The following is an 18,500-nucleotide window of genomic DNA, read 5'->3' as shown; positions in this document are numbered from 1 at the left end:
CCCTGTAGCTTCACAGCCTAATAGAGGTGGACCCGGGTAGAAATAGGTGAGTGGAAGGGCTTTAATGGACGTTTCAGAGCCGGAAAAGCGTGACTGCGTATTACAAATATAACTGACTGCTCTGGGGTTTCTAAAGTTAATTACAACGCAGTCTCCCTGCACATCTTTAATTCTGTGACCCACCCAATCTAGCCGTCTTACGAAAAGAATTTCGCTCCTACACCTATTGGGAAGGGGTTTGTGACGATTCAGCCAATGGATGCACTTATTTTTAAGCTTACTAAAATCCTCCTTTATACCCTTGTCTAGAGTAGGAACCCCCGAGAGTACCACCACATAAGGGACTGATTCAGGGGGGAGGTCCAAACAAGTTAGCTTATGTGTCACTTGAGTGACAGTGTTTGGACAACTAAGAGTGTTTTGTGGAGCATTGTTAATGCTCAAATCAGCAGGTGAATTTGTGGTGGCAAATTGCCCCTACTCGGAGCATTCTCAGTTTCAGTTAGTAAGGCTGGGCCATCAGATGCTATTTGGGCAGTAGTTCCTGGCCTATCACACTGCAGGGTAGAATGAGCTACAGCTTCTAACCTCGGGTTAGGTGGTTTGAGTGCAGAGACGATTAGTCCAACTGGGTTTTTAGCAGAAAGAAAAGAGTTGGTGTTAGTGCCCTCCCGCATATTAGACTCAATAACCCCCAAGGCATCAGCAAACCGATGTTCAAAAGCGGATAATTTTTTTTCAATTAAATCAAGTGTATTACACATTGGTAGGCATGTTGCAGTAAGTAGCTGCTCCAGCTTAGTCCAAAATTCTCCTCCGAGTCCCGTACCCAGATCACACTCAGTACTTTGTGTCACCAGATTGACAGGTTCGGTATTGACTGCGCGATCTAGAGCTCCAGATTTAGGCCGCTTGGAATATTTCGAACTTTTGTTAGCCAGAACTGTGCCACTCCGGTTTCGTCTAGCGGTCTGCTTTGTCAAAGTAGCATTAGTTGCTTCCGAACGGATCGGTAGGCCAGATCTGGTTATCCCCACGGAGGTTACAGGGGGGGTAGGAACTTGATCAGTGGTCTCTTCACACTCGACAGAGCTGTTGATATTGTGAATCAAGGCAGAAGATGTAAATGGGCTGTTATGGGGATTTACAGTTTGCGCTTGGCTAACAGTGCAATGGTTAGTTGGTGACTGCACTGTAGCAATATTCCCCAATGAGGACCGTTTGGTAAACACTTGGTCCAAAGAGAGCCTTTTTTCAGTTAACTCGATTTCCCGCTGCAAAACAGAGGCGGCCCTGATGATGAAGTTGTCCAATGTACCAACCACTCCTGACCCAGTAATGGACATCCTCCCCTTTCCCGCACCTCCAGTTGCCATGGCCAAGACCCCAGCGATGGTGCCAAACAAAATAAGCAGTATATCTAGGGGACGACATACCAATATTTCATAGAACAATGCAGGCAACCAATGACAGCAGGTAACAAATGTATGTCCACGTACCCCTAAGGCCAAGAAAAGAGCCCCGTCCCGTCCTCTACCGTGCTCGGACGAGCTCAGACAAGCCCGCCCTTTGCCCGGGCTTCGCCCCGGGCTGCTCCCCGCGCGCGTCCCGCTAGCGCGATTGAGGGCCTAGGTTCATATAGTGGGAGTAGGAGGGGCCAGGAAGAGTGACCAGGTGCGCTGGGCTGATTTCGTGGCTACGCACCCTGGACCTCGCAGTCCCAGCAGATAAAACAGGCTCCAAGTAGAATAGCGCTACAGAAAGTCTCCCCGTAGCTTCTTATTGCAGAATAAGTGAAGCGGATTAAAAGAACACCAAAGTCCGCGCCTGCGAGCGGCTCCCTCGAAGCGGGGGCCGCGAGGCGTTTTGTAGCAAGGCAGTGGGAGGAGGGGCCGGGAAGAGTGACCAGGTGCGCTGGGCTGATTTCGTGGCTACGCACCCTGGACCTCGCAGTCCCAGCAGATAAAACAGGCTCCAAGTAGAATAACGCTACAGAAAGTCTCCCCGTAGCTTCTTATTGCAGAATAAGTGAAGCGGATTAAAAGAACACCAAAGTCCGTGCCTTCATCCTACCCTCCATCTGCTCCAAATGTCTTCGGATCTTGTCCAAGGCCACGCCCTCTTCCTGGTATTTTTAATTGTTGTGGTTTCTTTCAAACGCTGCAGCCTTTGCTCGCTGCTGTTCCTTGTGGCCTGGTATTTTTAATTGTTGTGGTTTCTTTCAAACGTTGTTATTCACCTGCTTCTCCGGACTCCTGCGGTGGGCGTTTCTCCTCTGGCTGCTGCATTTCTTATTATTAATTTTTAACACCATAATATCCAAAAATCTATGAATAAATTGGATAGAGCACTTTGTGAATCTCCCCTTGCTACTGCAATTACATTATGATTTTGGGGTTGTTTATGTAGGTTGCACCGTATTAGCACCTGATTCGAGTTGGTAGTAAATTGCCCATGCAATAACAACATTATGGCCGTCATGTACAAAGATTCCATTTAAGAAATCGTAAATTGCGACAAATAACGATTCACAATTTGCGCTTCCTTAAATGGAATGTTCAAAATGTACCTGTTACGCACTAACTTCTAATGAATCCACAGGTATTTTCAGAACTGACCTATGTATTAATAGGTTCGTTCTCAAAATACTGATTTATAGTGGGTCGCAATTTGACCGACCTCATTAATATTCAGGAGGTAGGTCATACAATGAGGCCCACTACAATTGGCTGTAGGCCATCATGTCTGTGACTGCTTTTAAACAAAGCAATCTTTTAGCCCATTGTCCATAAAAAAAAAACAGGGTGCGTTTAAAAAGAAATATACAAACTTGTTTTTTATGAGCAGGCAGTTGTCTCATGGACCTCTGCAGGCTCATAAAAAACGTTTTTGTGAACATTCACAATGGGGAAGGGGTCCCCTGAAAACCCCTTCCCATTTGCGAATGGCTTACCACCTCCTTTAAGGAGGTGGTAAAATACTCAGGTTTTGCGACCAGATTTCGTTTGCAAAACATTAATACATACCGCATGGATTCGGTATTTGGAAGGAATGCCCTTATCACGTTCCTTTCCAAATACCGATTCATTATCTATTCCCAAACTCAATTAGCAATTTGGTGATATTCGCTAACATATTACTGAATCTTTAATTGGGTTTGGTGAATTTAAAAAAGTCAGTTTGCGGTATGAAAGGATCGGATTTTATGAATCAGAGCCTTACTGACCGCTAACTGGCATAATAAATGAGGACCTATGCGATTAGTCTCCATTTGCAAATGCTTCATACATACAAATACTGAATGTGAATGAATGAATGAAATGAATTTTGTAAAGCGCACGTAGCTGCCCTGGGGCGTCCAAGCGCTGGGAAATACCAACTGAGGCTAAAATTGCTTGAGGGAAGAAAACCAACCTAACTATTAATTAATAAACAAAAGCGTTTTCAGCTGTTTACGGAACGAACTAAGGTCGGGGTTGGATCTTAAATGTTGGGGAAGAGCATTCCACAATTTGGCCACGTTAAAAGAAAAAGAGCGGCCTCCCGATCTTGATTTCTTTATCTTCGGAACAATAGCCAGATTGGCAGAGGATGAGCGCAGATGTCTGACAGGCTGATAAGGTGTAATAAGGGGAAAGTTAATTGCTGGGCCTGAGGACCAAAAGGCCTGATGTGCAATACAAAGTGATTTGAAATTAACTCTTTCCCTAACGGGAAGCCAATGCAGTCTCCTTAGGCCGGACTTTACTGATGATCTGCGGGGGATTTGTAGAAGAGTCCGTGCTGCGCAATTCTGTATCAACTGCAGTTTGCGTAGAGTAAAGTCCGGAGCTCCCAGAAATAAAGCATTCCCGAAATCCAACCGTGATTGGATCATGCCCAGAACCACGGTCTTTCTTGCTTCGAAAGGGAGTAGAGGAAGGACCTTCCTGATGACTCTAAGAATGCCGAAACAGATAGCAGATAGTCTTATTGCCTGCTGATCAAATGACAGGGACCTATCCAGCCAAACACCAAGGCTCTTGATGGTATCTTTAGGCACCGGGGCCGGTCCCAAACTGGGTGGCCAAAGAGTATCAATGGAAGAAGGAGCGAGACGACCTAGGAGCATGAGCTCAGTCTTGTCTCCGTTGAGCTTGAGACAAGACTTGGTCATCCAACTCTTAACCATCTCCAGACAGACTGCAAGATCCGCACACACTAAGGATCCCCCTTCCTGTGCCAGAGAGACCACCAGCTGAGTATCGTCCGCGTAGGTAATGATCTTAATGCCATACGGCTGGACGATCTCAGCTAGTGGCCTCATATAGACGTTAAATAACGTCGGGCTCAACGATGATCCCTGTGGGACTCCACATCCCAGAGGCTTACTGGTGGAGGTGACAGTGCCCTCATATACCTGGAAGGATCTATCACTCAGGTAGGACCTGAGCCACTCCAAGGCCTTGTCAGATATTCCGGTGTCCAGGAGACGTTGTAAGAGGATATCGTGATTGACGGTATCAAATGCCGCGCTCAGATCGAGGAGGATTACTGCCACCGATCCTCCCCGATCTAAGATCCTCCTGGACTCCTCTGTTACGGCCAATAGTGCAGTCTCGGTCCCATGAAAATCCCTTATAGCGACTCAGTATTTGGAGTCACAAAATATTGATTTGGCATTCATTCGGTTCTCTAAAGTAGATAAACAAATGCATTTCATACAAACAAAAAGGCCTTTTAGCATTCACAAATGGCCTGAATTAGAGATTTGGGGCCATATGTATGAAAATAGAGTTTTGCGATTATCAAACTGCGATTTTCAGCAAATCACAATTTGAGAATCGCAAAATGCAATGTATGTGGGATTTGCTAATAATCTTGTGAATTCCACATATTCCTTATTTGCGAATCGCAAATTGAGATTACCAAATAAGGGATACCTTCCCATTCATTCCTATGGGCTAGGAGGCCCATAGGAATGAATGGGAAGGCATTCTCAATTTGCGAATGAGGTGCCAGGGGCGCCGCGCGCACGATGTGGGAAATTGCAGCCACAGCGTACGGGGGAGTTAGTAATGCCACCTTCATTATCCTACCACAGGATTGGACCAAGAGCGACGTGTGTACGTATGCGTGTACGTGCTTTCAGAGGTGTAGTCTCCGCCATTGCTGCTATACGCAGTTCCGATCCGAGCATTTGAGGCACGTGTTTGCTGCCCGCCGTGCTCTGCCGTGCCTCGTGGGACCCTCTGCACAAGGAAATAGGTAAGTGGAGTCTGCCTAATGCCAAGAATTCGGTGGATCAGCTCTTGAGACAGCAATGTTTCAATCTCTTACTTAGCGGTAATTAAATGAGATCTTACTCTTTGCTAATTCAGCAGATAGGAATGTTTAGGATTTATTCACCAATAGTAAAAATGAACTCATTTACCATATCTAACTCAGATAACTGCTGAGCATCTGCAGCTGAGAACAGAAATCTGAGGCACATGATATAGCACTGTTTCTCAGGTTTCATCTTTCTGGTCTGATAGTTATTGCATTGCATTCAGTGCTTAATTTGAGCTGGTGGTTTCGGTGCTCGGCACTGACACTTTATTGTCAACACCAGTTCTTATAACAGCTTGCCACATGGTGGCACTGTTTATCTGATTTTGTGAAGAGCACAACAACAGTTGTTAAAAAAATGAATATACATTAGAATCACTAATACCTGCCACCCAAAGCTATAAGAATAGCTCGGGAGGCATGTGTTAGTCATTTTTAATGTATATTTTAAAGTCTGAAGGGCAGGAGAAAGGGCACATTGCCTCAGCTCCTCGAAATAAAGCCAGGAATACAGAGAACCTGGAAGAGTCCATTGGTGAATTAACTCAATAAACAAAAGTCAGAAATGATTCACTTTAATAGGCTGAGCGCCTTATGTTCAAACTTTGTACAAATATCTTTAGTCACTATGCACCTTCTGTGCTAAAGTGCGCAACATGATTCAAATGTTTTACAAGAGGTGAATGACCGTTATTGCACTGTATATGATTAAGGTTGGCGTAAAATATACACTTCTGAGGATAAACATGGCGCATGAATCTGGCTGAGCGACAAGATCCTGTGGAAACCACAGATTCAGTGCTTCAGCCGTGCGAACCCTTCCTTGTGTGTAAAATTCAAAGGAGACATTTGTGAGGAAAGTTAGAGGCTAAAACACCCACTTAAAAATGCAATTGAAGAAGTCAGGTTGAGACTAAGACGCGTGTGCAGCCGATGGAGCACAGAAACATTTATTGGAAATTGATCAGTGTCTAGACATCCCTCCCCCCTCCAAGACCCAGCTCAGACGGTGACCTGAATTTCCAGCAGACTTTCTAAATCTGATTTAAGTGACTCTCGCCGAATATTTTGCACAGCAATTTCGATGAGTTTAAAATAGGATTTGCGATTTGCACATCTGTGATAGATGCCTGTCCTTAGCTGCCAAGTTCACTTTTAAAGCTACATTTCCAGTATGGCCGCATAGGCGTAGTTAGGCAAGCATGAAAATGAATACGGTTTGCTTGTTGGTGAAATATAGCCACTATTGGGCTTCAGAGGGCCCCTAAAACTCACGGGCCCCAATGCCACTTCACCTGCTGCAGTATTGATAGCTGCGCTAGCTATGCTAAGGGACCCATAATATGGCAGGGTTCACCAAATTACCCATCAAGAAAGGGCAAGTTTAGCAGCCTATTTTGATGCCTTTCCAGTTGTGAGTTTTAAGCAAATGAATAATGTCTGGAAGAAAGTTTCACCCCCTTAGTACACGTTTAACGCCTGATTACATCAGTAACTGGAAGGTGACTTATTAACCTTTACATGGGGCCTGTCACTGCACATCACCATTAAAGTAGCGGCTTGAAACACAACTAAAATTGACGCCACGAATGCCAGGGTCAGCACCAGACTCGCAAGCTCTACAGCACACTTACAAACACGCTCTCACTCATGCTCATTTAAACTCACTCACTCACACTCTTTCTCACTTCCATACTCACACTGATTCAGTGCAATGCACTATCACCTTCACTTACTTGCCCTCATTCTCAGTCTCACTCGTTCTAAGTCACAATAGCAGTCACTCACTCCTGTCTCTCCCTCACTTTCACACACATGCTCGCTCACAAACACACACTCATCTGCATGCACACAACGTTTGACAGATTATTTTTGCACTTCCATGTAGCTGCCTGCCCTGGTTTACTCCAGTTCCTCTCTTGCTAGTGGTGAATGCGTTCTGAAGCCAGGCACATAGCTTTCTCCGCATAGGCCTGCTCGGCGCAGCGTCGAGAAGCCTTTGCGCAGGTACTGAGCTGCATAGTCCTGCACCTAGATGCGTCCCTCTCGGTCGGTGTTGGCGAAGCCACTCATAAGGAGCCCACCTTTTTAGTGTCAAAATAATGCTGGTGATACTGATGACGACAGACCAAACTCAATGTTCCATTTTCTCAGAGCGGGTCTCAGTATCAAAAGCTTCAGAAAGCAGCAGCTGGCATAAATAAGAGTTTGGGACCAGGCACACAGATTGCATCACTGGAGCATGTGTGTGCTCTCTGTTGCATCTGCTGCCTTTTCATTGACTTACATGTGCTCCACTGCACTTTTGCAGTGGTGTGTCTGCTTCACAGCATTTGCTGAATTGGTGTGGGTGTTGTTGTTACATTTGCTGCAATGGTGTGTATGTGTGTCTGTGTGTGTTTTCAGCCTCTGCATGTGTTTGTGTGTGAATGTTAGTGTATCTGCGTGTGCTGTCTTGTGTTTCTTCGATTACTTGAATGTGCTCAGCTGCGTTTGCTACTAAGTTACTTGGACGCGTGTGTAGCATTTGTAGAAATTATTCGGGCTTTGCTGCATTTGCGGCTACAGCTTGTCTCTGTTGGGGAAAAAAACGATGGATTGGGATGCAGCCAAAGTGATTGCCAGTGGATGAGATTAATAATTCAAGCATTCCAACCATCACATTGTTCTTTGTACTTCACTTCTTTAGGAACGGATAATAATTAATGAGGCTCTGAATAAATGTAAAAGTAATTTCAATTTATATTTGAAGCATGTACAGAGCATTATTTATTTAGATGGCATGCTGCACTGAAAACATTGATAGCTTTGGTTGGTAAAAGAAAACTAGAGTAATAATACTAATAATTTGTGTCATTGCTTTTAAATCCTGGTTGTAGGGAAGAAGCACGCTGCGGAGGAAAAGCCGATCTCACCATCTGAACCCACTGAACCAGTTCTTCCAGGCAGAACAGTCATCGCTGAAGTACGAGCAGGTACGTGAAGTGGTTTCTACCCAGCTTATATGAACTAAGTCAGAGTTGCTCATATTTTCTATTGTTGGTTGCAACCGCTGCACTAAAATGCAGCAAACTTTCCATTTGCCATTTTATTATTCTGTATATATTGCTATTCTTAGTCTTGTGGGCCCGGGACTTATGAAATGGACATGCTCATTTTTCTGTAATGTTGCTCTGCCTTTCATTGCTGTCACGTTTATGCCAGAACATTGACCCAAAACCAGCCCAATGAGCACCAACGGCAAATGGCATGCATCCGTACATTTTTCATTTGCCTTGATTGCAAAATACACAACAGATATTGGTTGGTTATGTCAGAGAATGGGACCAATAGTCAAACTACTGCCATGATTTTGATGAAAAACCATATGTCCGTGCTGTAGTGTACTCTGTACTACTGTGATATGTCCTTGGATGGACCCAGAAATTGTTGAAGTGTGGTATTTGGTGTTACAAACCACAGTCTGATGTACACATTAGCTGCAATTTGGCTTTCTTCATTAGTTGCAAAAATGTGCGCTCTTAGATTTCATTAAAAAACTGAATGCTCTCTCTGTCTGTGCGGGGTACCAATAAGAATATAAGTCCAAATTGTCACCATCATCATGGGCTGCTATTGGAAATTAACAGAAATAATAGATCCAGCATTAGAAAGAGAATAACTTTTGTTCTTCTTACACTTGTCTTACCTGGATGTTTTGTACTTTAGGCTTATTATTCCGTGGAGACTGTGGATGAGACCCAGAAGAAACCTGGAAATACTTGAGCATAGGAAAAGAAAAGAAGACCAGGAACTTTACAGATAGAAAGAGCTTTCTTATAAATGTTTGTAAATTCTTCTCTTCTCTACCTAAATAATTCATTCGAGTGGAACTGATTTTCATCTTTCTGATTGACAATGAAGAGATTTCTAATGCCAAGTTCAAGTTCGTCTGAGCAAAGTGAAGTTGCAGGTTCTTCTGACAAAAAAGAGGACGGGAAACGAAAAGCCAAGTACAGAAAGTACGATGACAGGTATCTGGATTATGGTTTCACGTGTGTTCAGGTTAATAATGAGGAGCGTCCTCAATGTGCAATCTGTTTAAAAGTTTTGGCTCTGGAATCCATGCTTCCAAGTAAACTTCAGCGGCATCTTGAAAGTCTTCACCCAAATGTGGTCGGAAAGCGTAGGGAATTTTTTGTATGAAAAGTTGCACAAGCCAAACTACAAAAGTCCACTTTCTCAAAACAAACCACAATTAATAGTAACACCCTCCTGTCTTCATATTAAGTGGCCTAACTAGTTGCACAGAGTAACAAAAAACACACAATTGCAGAAGAGCTGATTTTGCCTGCTGCTGTTGATATGGTAACAATCATGCTCGGTGAAGATGCGGGTAAACAGCTGCTGTAAGTGCCTCTTTCTAATAATGCTATCAGCCGGAGGATAAATAATATGGCTGAAGATATTAATGATCAGCTCATCTGTAATCTAAGAGGCAAAGACTTTGCACTCCAGTTGGATGAGGCAACAGACAACCACAAAGACACCCATCTTATTTGCTATGTCAGGTTTCTATACGAAAAACAAATTGTTGTTCTGTAAAGAAATTAAAGGTGGAACTACAGGTCAAGACTTGTATGCGGTTGTGGACGATTTTATGCAACAAATTGACTGGTAAAGATGTGTTGGAGTTTGTACAGATGGGGTTCGTTCAATGGCAGGATACTAACAAGGGCTTCAAGCTCGCATACGATCTAAAGCACCTAATGCTGTTTGGACACACTGTATAATGCCCAGATAAGCACTGGCAGCAGGAAACCTCAGTGAACAACTGCATGGTATTCTGAAAATAGTAATCACAGTGGTAAATCATATTAAAACATGACCAATTAAAGCAAGTTTTTTTGCTAAACTGTGTGAGGACATGGGTGCCGAACACTCATGCCTCTTGTTCTACAGCAGTTCTCGGTGGCTGTCTCTCAGTAACTCCCTGCTTAGAGTGTATGAGCTGAGGAATGAAATATACTCATATCTACACGATGATGATCATTGTTTTGCTGACAAATTTATTGATGCAGACTTTCTAATACAAATGGCTTTTCTTTCTGATCTATTTGAAAAACTGAATGCACTGAACAAGTCCTTGCAAGGCAATAATACTAACATCTTGCAACTGTCAGACAAAGTTTCAGGCTTTAAGAAGAAAGTGATCCTTTGGAAAAGCAGTGTAAGCAAAGGTGACTATAAATGTTTTCCTTCATTGGACCAGTTTCTGCAGGAGAACGAGATAGCGTTAAAGGAGGAACTGAGGACAATTTTTATTCTGTATTTGTCTCAACTGCGTTTTTACCTTGACAAATATTTTCCAGAGGATGAAGTGGAGCCAATAAAATGGGTGAGAGACCCCTTCAATGCTGAGATACCTCAGCATTTCAACAATGAGTAAGCAGAACAGCTTATTGATGTTTCAAGTGACTCAGCATTGAAAGTAAGGTTCCAGTCTGAGTCACTGCTTGAGTTCTGGTGTCAAACTGGAGATGAATACCCAATGATAAGCAAGAGAACCCTGAATGTTTTTATACGGTTTGCTACTTCGTACCTTTGTGAAGCTGGTTTCTCAGCAGTTGCAGTGATAGAGTCAAAACATAGGGCAAAAATTAACCTTTAAAAAGAAATGCGTGTTGCGATCTCAAAAATAACTCCAAGATTTCAGGAGCTATGTAAGGAAAAACAAGCACATCCATCTCACTCGGATTTTTAAGGTAAATTTGGACTCCGTTGTTTTTCCTGTTCATTGAAAAATATATTTTATTATACAGAAGTTTTTAAACCATTGTTGTGTGGTTAAAAAAAGTTGCATGGAAACATATTTGGCTATTAATCTTGTATCGTTTCTCACTTAACGAGTTTTTATTAAACAATTGTTATCTTCTTATTTTGTTACATTTATGATTATAATACCTTCATTGCGTCCCAATTACTTTAAGGAAGACAACAGGAAGTACTCCCGAGCTCGGGCTTACATCCCCCCACCCGCCCACCGGTAAAAAAATGTTGGGGAGCCACGGCCAACTGCTGATTAGGTCAAGGGAGCCACAGGTCAAAAAAGTTTGGGAACCACTGCCTTAAGGCCAAATCGCACTTTCTTTTGTGCTTATTACATTGCATTTAAGGAATCGCAATTTGCGATTCCTTAAATGCAATCGCAAAATAAGGAATCGCAAAATTTGGGATTCCTTATATTGCGAGGGGGTTTTTGTGTGCTACATTGCACACTGCTAATTTGCAATCGCAAACGCTGAAATTCTGCGAATTTCAGCGTTTTCGATCGCAAATTGGCTTCATACATATGGCCTTGGACCTTTTGCAAATGCAAAAATACATTCATACATCTGATCCCTAGAACTTATGGTCTGGGCTGACCACTGGTGATATCTGCAACCGTTGAATCTGATGTGTCTCCTCAAACCCCTCAGCGGCATGACCACTGCATAATCAAGGTATACAGGGGTCATTTTCAACTGGATCTTTTCCTTGGCTATTTCAAACTGGTTCCGGAAAACTGTGTTTCTGCTCTAGAAGTGAGACCATATTTCTTAGAGATGCAGATCTCAGGAGGAAGGGTGTCAGTGGCTAATAATACACATGCATGGGCACTGCAGCTATTTCGAAGGGCTGGTAGCTTAACACTATCATCCATAGAAACAACTGTGCTAGGGGTGGGAGGAATGGAGGTCATTTTTCATCTTAAGAGCTGCAACCATGTGGAGTCCAACAGATTCCATGATGCGCTCAACCAGTTAGACTCCCAAAGGCCACACTCACTCCTACTTCCTTTCCCATTCCACCCATTCTCAACTGTACAGGTGGTACGGCACCAGAATATCATGGGCCAAATATTGTGCTAAATATTATTTACAATAATATCATCCCTTAAAAATGTACACCCAATGAGATGATATTTTTGCAAATGATATTTGGAACACAATATTTATGCCATGCGCTCTCTCTGTAGGCGATATTCAGACATACAAAGAAAGATACATGTAGACAAGACCTCCTCCCAGTATGTCCTATGTTTGACGTAGGTAAAGGAACTCAGTTAAGGCAAACTAAATACCTGGGGAGGTCTGTAGGCATCTCCCCCCAGAGGGGACAGATAAAAAAAACCTGTTCCTTCACTATAATCATGCTGTCACTGCTGACAGTCTGTCAGAGCCCTTATAGAGAGGACTGCAGCCATGGGGCACTTTGGGTGGCCCTTTAACTTCAGAGTACAGCTCTGGGACTAAGGCCACTCATACAAGAGAGCCATTAGTGGGCTTGCATGACTGAGAAGCTCACTGAGGTAAAAGAACAGATTGAACAGAAAGAAAATAGAAAATAGACAGGGTTGGCAGCAGGGTTCTTCCCTGAGCCTTGTACAACACATTGCATCCAAGCATTGATCAGGAAATTATTGCCAAGGGTTTTCCCAAATTTAGATGGCAGGGTGCGTGATTTATTTTGTTTGCTAGAAAATGTCTATCAGAGAGAGTTTGGGGGTTCTCGGGCCCAAAGGGTTTACTGGACATCAACTAAGTCTGTTAATCACTGATGTTCTAGAGCCTGGCCTACAATGCACACTGACAACTAAGCACCAAGGACACCCCTATTGCGCTTGATTCTCACAGTAGCGAGACAAACAGTCCAAGGCTTTTTTCAGAGAGGCAGTGTGGGGGTACAGGCTCAGAACTCAACAATTAACATAATAACAATCAATAGACACATGTTTAGTCAGTACTTTGAATTTACAAAAAAAAGAAAGTGCTTTATTAAACTAACTACTCAATATGGCACAAAAATATAGTTATGGGACAGAGGGTCTACTAATGCTAAACTACTAAGCAGTGAACACTGGACTGTGCAGGTTCACAGTATAATGATTGAACAGCTTCCTGTTTCTGGGACCTGCGGGTCAGTCTTTACTGGGTGCATCCTGATTTACTAGCTTTCTCAGGCTAAGAAAAATATCTACACCCTCTTTCGGGCACATGGCAGGTCAGGTCCACTGCTTTACCTGGAGCACTGCAGCAGGTTTTTTTCCTATTGAGTTCACGACGATTGGCTGTTCCAGAGATGCTGCAGTCGTGCAGAGGAGCTGTCACAATTCACAATGTGGATTAGATCCAATGCAACCCACCCAAACAAAGGTCTAGAGCCGACCTACAGATGTTGAGGCAAGTTCACTAGAGTTCCGAGGGTGACTGAGGTCTGGCCCCAGGAGCCTGCACTCCAGGATCCCTGCCACGTGATGAAAGGGGGTCCAAGGCCACAAGCACAGTCTGGTCACAGCGACAACCACCAATGGATGTTAGTAGTATCCTTATGTCACCACATGCTTCTTGAGCACAGTTATCTGCCACGTCCACAGGTGAAGTTGGAGTACTCCTTGACACGCCATGCTTTGAGCAGGGGATACTGGAAGACTAGTTTCAGTCATACTAGTTTCAGCTCCTGCAATGTGCCTCTGTTGGTCCGCGCTGGCACCTACTCTGATCACTCCCATGCCAGGGAAGGCTGAGAAGCATCTTGAGGACTAATGAGGGCAAGAATGGACATGCACCCAGCCGCAGGGAGCTCATCACCGGTCAGGGTAGTGCATGCCATTTTCTAGGTGTGAGTTGGCAATTTTTTCTGAGGCTGGTCAGTTAGCACTTCTGGGCAGATCCTCTGCAAAGCAGGTGTAGCTGGGATGCATCCGGTAAGCAGACTTCTTCTGCAGGGAGGCCTCCAACACCCCTCTCTCAGTTGGCCAGACAGGCCCCTGTACAATGGCAGATCCAGAGCTTCTTCCAGTATACATTTACAGACTTCTTCAAGTAATGCCCATTATCTCTGGGAAGATGGCTGAGAAGGACATCAGCCCTGGATCTCAACCATTTCCTCAATACCCGGTGGGGTGTTGCCTGCACCTGTCAGTGAGAAGTCCTGGAAAACAGAGTGTCAGTTACAGTCCTCTCATTATCTAGTTTCAGAGATGGTATGTGTATTGCACTAGTGCTGCTTTGGAACCAGTATGAGACCGTTGCCTCACTCTGAGTATCTCTCTTTTTCTGAAGCAGAAACACTCTCTATATCCAGGTGATGGCAGACAGCAGGTATGACAATCAAAGTATTCACTGGGCAAACCCACAACACAAGCACAAAGTGGGGAGAAGCCTTCACCTGACACCCACCAGCCTTTTGCAAGTAGACTCGTTAGAGAAACAAAAGGGGAAGTGCTTGATAAAGGATAATCGTGCACTTAAGAAGAGACTGTAGTTTCCAGACGTCTAGTACCCTCCACGTAAGTCCTGTCTCCGCCCACCCACACTTCAGAGTACTTTGTCACAAAAAATCCTCTGGAATTCTTGCAAATGCAAAGCCTATTGCTAATTTAGAAGACTACTGCTGACCTCAGTCTTGTACAGCCTGCTTGCAGTGTCAATTCTAGATAGATTGCACTGACTAACAATCATACAGTGCACATAGTCCACTGCCGCATTCTACTATCTACCTGTACTGTATACCTGTACTATCCAGGTACAGAGCATGTATGAATGGGGAAGTTCACATACGACTTAGGGCGAGCTTGAAAAGGGCAAGACTAGTAGGCCACCCAATGCAGAGAACAGAGGAAAAGATCTTCTGTTTGCCAACTATAAAACAAACACACAGTCAATAGTGCTGAGCTCATTCAAGATGACAAGAGGACAGAAGTCTTTCTAGGGTAGGAAGGAAAGCATGGTGTGAACCTCCAGATCACAGAGCCACACTCTTCATATACCAATTACATTAAAGGACCATCAGCACGGTCACATGATGATCAAGTGATCTGAGGGCAGAATAAGCAAAAACGCAGTAGAAATGTATATTAGGGTACCTCTGGGCAAGGATACACACTGTAAAGCGTGAAGAAGACATTCATCCCATTACGGAAATACAGTGGCTCTACTGCTGTAGGCAGACAGGCGAGATATCTGCGAGCAGCAGGCTCAGGATTATCCATTATAAGTTTGTTCATCGCCTATATTATACGCCAGCGCGGCTGTATAGGCTGAAGCTCCGGGATAACGATCGCTGCGGCAGATGCGGGGAAGAGGGGGCGGATTTTAGACATTTCGCCTGGGACTGCCCTTCCATTCAGCGCTACTGGGGGGAGGTTTTTACTGCGCTGGACCTTATGACAGACATGCATGTCCCTGCGGATCCCCTTACTGCCTTGCTGGGATACACGGAACCCCTGGCTGCCAAAATGCGTAAATACACCTCGTTGGCGCTCCTGCTCGCCAAACGCAGACTTGCTTGTAGGTGGGGCAGAGGGAGGGCGCCGAAATTTAAGGAGTGGATCCGCGATCTTACCTACTGTCAAGACCAACTACAGGCCTATGCGGATCTCCAGCCCCCCTCCTCTCGCCCGAAAGACATATGGGGGCCTCTACAGACTTATTTGCTGGACCATGCTGCTGCCGCGGACACTGCCACGACCCCAGTGGAGTGACCAGCACTATCCCTAACCGCCACCTTTATCCTGGACCTGCACTTGTAGCACACTGGAAGGCACGGGGCATTATAGATCATTATAGCAGGGTGTAGATCACTGCACTCTGTCAGCATTGGCACAATTTGCTACATTATCCTCCTAAGTTGAGCCGGTGATCACTAAAGTTCTTGATGTTTATTATTGTTTGACATTTACATGTACCAGATACTGTTCCTAGTGATGCAGCTGAATGCCCTCTTGACGCGGCCGAACCCGGAAGGGTTGTAGGCGGCTTGCTGTGTAATCCCCTCCCCCTAGTAACCTACTATATACACAGGAGCAATGTCGTATGGCCGGCCCGAACAGGGATGTAGGCAAGGTGCTGAGCTGTACACTACTTATATATCTTTAATAAAAGTCTTTAAAAAAAAAAAAAAAAAACATGAGAAAATGACGGTGTTTTAATGACTTATGTTTCTCAAACAGGTACATGTATATTTATCCTCACATCTTTGCCCAGTGAGCTAAGTTGATGTGTGTTTTGTATTTTTATTTTGCCTTCTCTGCCTTTTGTGTGTGTTACGTTTATGTATCTTTGTAAGATTTAAAATAATTCCTAATTGTTCTTAAAGGTATGTTGCACCTGTACTCATTTTAGATTAATGTTATATCAGTATTAGTTAAATATATTCATTTTTTCTATTTCAGAAACTTTGGAATATGTATCCTATCTAACGCGATTGTCTATTGTTTAATACGGAACGTCCATATTTTGCTTTATCAATTATAAACATGTTGTCATATCGAAGGCAACAAATCACACTATTAGCTAGTCTAGGAAAGTCACCGATCCTGCCTTAAGCTTTATTTTCGGCTGAGGGTACACTGAAACTAAATCAAGGAAAATATGAGGTGCCTTATTGTGTCAATATAGGTATAATAATTTAGGCATACCCTTCCTGCTCTGAATTTTTCAAGCAAAAGCTATGACGCCGGAGGACAAAGTCAAACGAGTACAAAGACCTATCTGATTCACTCATACTTGACTCCGCATGGACAACCGAGAGAAAGCTGCTGCCCTCTTATCAAGAGGAATTACCACAATAATAATGTTGTGCTGCATGTAATGTTTTTAATGCCTCCTGTCACAACAACAGTTGAACGTCCCATACAAGTACTGGAGGATGATAAACACTTCCATTCCTTTGTACCTAACGAAACTGTATATCAATCTCATCAATTTCCTCCAAAAACAAGTAGACCTTTGTGTCTACAAGTATTGGTTAGTATCTCATCACATACTTGATTATTTGTTTATATTTTCCTTTGCCGCGTGTATATATTCTCACATCCCTCATCACATTGTTATTCTTTGTGTACGTGCACTTTCTGAGCACTTTGCTATAATTTCGCCACAAGATTGGATTGAAGTATATAATGCATATATGTATTTCAACACTGTCTCAAAAAAATTTACCTTGTGCAATTGGACTGAAAAATTGTGTATCTTATTTTCTTGCACTGTTATAGCCGGTAATACGTTTGATATTTTCAAACCAGTAGGAATTGGTTACAGATCAATCATGCGGAATCTTAAATCTTCTTCAAAAATGAGTCTTTTTGAGACATAGTTGGATAGAATCATTGTTTTGTTTTATAAATTTACCCTGGTTTATACTACAGGGTACGACTAGCATTTAGCGATACTGACTGGGCTGCACTTTGACCATCTACACAGTGCTTCTGATAAAACACAGTATTAAAACACCATAATATCTGAAACCATGCCATCTACCTTTTTTTGGCCCAAGATGCAAATGTCATATCACTGACTCTCATTAAAAGAAGATTTCACTTCATGATCCTTTGACTTGTTTATAAAGCACTATAGGTCTGCACAGCACAATACCTTTCCAAGGTATTCCATCTATACAAGCCATCTAGTCAACTGAAGTCGCAAAACCTGAAAAATCTCTAAATCTGTTCTACGAGTTACAAGAGTTTTGATGGCAGATGCCTCTATGTACATGGCCCAACACTTTGATATGCCTAATCTGGACCTCATCATAGCAAAAACGAACACCATCTTATTAGAATCCATCACCCCATGCGACTAAACTGATCATCACTGTATCCTCTTCTCCATCAATATCATGGTAACTCAAAAATGGGGCCAACCCCCAAAAACAAAGCAATGGAAAAGGAACTTACAAAATATCAACCCCATCACCTTGGTAAACCGATGCAACTCCGCCCTGACCCCCACGACGGACATGACTGATGTACATGTCCTCACAGCCTTCTACAATTCCACTATGCTTGAAATCCTGAACTCTACAGCGCCCCTCCAAGAAAAAAACGTCTCCTCCAAAATTTCCAAACCTTGGTTCAATGAGACCCTGAACTCAGAGCGACGTAAGCTAAGAGTTGCTGAGCGACTATGGAAATCAGCACCCACCACTGATCACCTAGATCATCTTAGAAGGATAAGGAACTCATACAACAGGAAGATTCTTAAGGCAAAGGCAGACTTTTTCAGAACCCAGCTGAACCAAGCAATCAACTGTCCAAAAAAACTCTTTGAAATCGTCAAGCAACAAGCATCCACCATGACTAACTCCAGGGAACTAAATGACCTGGCTACACCTGCCTGCGATCTGCTTGCCAATTTCTTCTGCGAAAAGACTAAGGCCACCGAGCTCGA

The sequence above is a fragment of the Triturus cristatus genome, chromosome 5_1 (assembly GCF_964204655.1).
Source record: "Triturus cristatus chromosome 5_1, aTriCri1.1, whole genome shotgun sequence".
NCBI lineage: Eukaryota > Metazoa > Chordata > Amphibia > Caudata > Salamandridae > Triturus > Triturus cristatus.
This window is presented reverse-complemented; position numbering follows the sequence as displayed.